Raw genomic sequence first — 2,849 nt, 5'->3', positions numbered from 1 at the left:
CATCTGGGGAATCGTTCTGATTGGCCAACTGGTCCCATCAAAGGTTGTTTGTTTAGCTGTGTGACTAATGCCACTGTTTTCAAGGTCTGTTCATGGTACTTCAATGAGCTGGAGGCTGTGGCAGTTGGAGGAGCTTTCTTGAACTCTGCTGAGTTTCAGGAAAGGAAAACTTTTCCATTAACTGTGAAGTTAAAAAAAAATCCTATAATGTATTTCTTAATCAGATTAGAAACCAGAACCTTGGTAGACTTTTGTTATTTTCTGAGGGTGCTCTGCTCAGGCCATGGAAAGAATGAATAATAATTCACATTGAAAACCTTAGCATTTTACTTAAAAGCCTTATTTTCAAGTTTTGGAAAATGTGACAGCAAGAATTAGTACTGGAACTTCTGTTTCAATAATGGTGGTGATATTTAAATGACAACAAATGCGTAATTGGACTTACATGCACATTTATGGACACAAAAATGTTATTACCTATTTTGATGGAACATTTTACACTTCTATAAATAACAAAATTCAGCTTAAGTTGTTTTTATCTATAAGCAATGAATCAATGTGAGAAGCCCTTGGGTATCCTTTCTTTGAGAAAAAAATATTTTTTTTATTTCCTGATTTTGAAAGGATGAAATTGTATATTTTAAATATGACCCTTGATGAGTTTTCCTAAAATAAATTTTAATCCATTTCATAACATTCTGAAAGGTCTTTTGAAGATCAGTAATTAGATACCTCTCCAAATTAAAAGATAGAGACAAATTGTAGCATAACAATCCTATGCTTTCCTCAGTTTGATTGAGCTGAAATTGTGTATTATTGAGTGTGATATTTAGTATTTTATGGTGAGAACAGGGAAAAGGAATTAGGAGAAAGAATGTCATGGGAAGAATGGAAGAACTCATTGATAAGGCCCTGGGTACCAACCGATTTTCCCTATAGAAAATACAGCATAAATAAAATGAAATAAACGCAATTATAAAAATGTGCTGTGATTAATTGTACCAAATGTTCCACACCAATGCAAGGGGGGTGGTGTATGGGAATCCTGTATTTTATGCATGATTGCTGTATAAATGCACAACTGCTTGAATAAAGAAAAAAAAGTGAACACACATGAAAAACAACTACTCTTCTCCCAACTACTGCATAGATTTCCATTAAAAAAGTAAGAATAAAATTAATTTAGATATTAATGAGAAATATGGTTATGTGCTCAAAGACTTGCTATGAATTCCTGGACTCCTGCCATGTCTCTCTCTAATTTTCTGAGACAGGTAAGAGTCACAAATACTCTTATTGTTACTTTGGCTGCCAGTTTCTTTGTATTACTCTATATTCTATTTGTTCACCTGAATTAAGTTAATTAATTAAAACATATGGTGCCTTAGTAGGGTGTTATCCCGGATGTTGGATTAATATCACAGATGTTGCCAACCTAAAGGCTACACATGTATGAAACTTCAAAATGGCCATTAAACTGCTAGTTTTCTCCTAGATACCATTTAAGTCCCTCTATTAGTTGGAACATAGGAGAAAACCTTGCAAATTAAATATGCAGAACAACTAGCTACACAAATGTATGTTAAGATTGTCCTGTCTTTAGTGTCTTTTATAGGATGAATCTGTTTTTTCTCTGTTACAGTGGCTCAATGAGAATGTGGCTGTTACTGTCAGTTGTATAGATTTACAGTTTCTTTCCAAGGCTTGGAAAAGTCTCTGTCCTGGTTTGACCAGGTTGCTTATAAGCCCTCAGTATTTCCTGAATCAAATAAAACGGACACTTCTTCAATAGATGGCCAGTACAATTTGTGTTTATCTTGGATTCTGAGGAGGAGTGCAAGCTGTCTCAAATGCAGCCCATGGTGGACTGCTGTGCATTTTTGACCACTAATACCTGGAATGATCACTCTTCTCCAGTAATGTCCTTCTGTCGTTATTTAGTGACCTTATGCCTTTTTTTCTCCTATCAAACCTAACCTCAAGAAATAATATTTTAAACTTACAATTATAGTCTAAATAAATTCTATTATTTAAAGGATTATATATCTCAGGCATGTTTACTAGCTGACATAAATTTTAGATAATAAAATTATTCTTTATTGGTAGAATTTTGGGTCTCAAAGAGCATGTTGGAAAGTTTTGGGGCGGCAGTGGGGTTGTGAGTCAAGAGGTCCTGTCTAGATTCGGAATATACTCCCAGTCTCTTACTTTGCTTACTTACAAGATTAGTTCTGGTGAAGAATAACTTCCCTTCTCCAAACCATCTCTCTCTCCCAACCTTTATATTGAAAATCAGAGGAAACCTCCACTAAGACACTTTTTTGATTAGTCTCACCATGCTTCAGCCAGCCTGTTTAAATTCCCAGCCACTCTTCTACCGTTATCAGGTTAAGACCTCTGATGGCCAGGGTCCTTCCACTTTTAAAGACCTACCCCACATCCCATCACATCAAAATGCACCAACATCCCGCATTAGCTGCATATATATATATGTCATTTGAAAGGATTTTAGTACTTTTACATCCATAATTATTTGGCTATATGTAACTTGCTTATTTTAAGATTTTTGGTAATCATTGTGCATACTCAGATATTTCTGTGATGAAAAGATATACCTTACTTTAAAAAAAATAATTTTTTTAACCTTACTTTTTAAAATGCAGTTAAATTTGTATGAACATAAAAGTTCACTGGGAGAAGTGGACATGGCTCAACTGATAGAATCCATCTACCATATGGAGGGTTCAGGGTTCGAGCCCCAGGGCCTCTTGACCTGTGTGGTAAGCTGGCCCAAGTGCAGTGTTGCTGTGTGCAAGGAGTGCTCTGCCACGCAAGGGCATCCCCACGTA

This window comes from Dasypus novemcinctus, chromosome 4, assembly GCF_030445035.2.
Source record: "Dasypus novemcinctus isolate mDasNov1 chromosome 4, mDasNov1.1.hap2, whole genome shotgun sequence".
NCBI classification, from domain to species: Eukaryota; Metazoa; Chordata; class Mammalia; order Cingulata; family Dasypodidae; genus Dasypus; species Dasypus novemcinctus.
The sequence above is the reverse complement of the archived record's forward strand: the minus strand, read 5'-3'. Positions refer to the sequence as shown.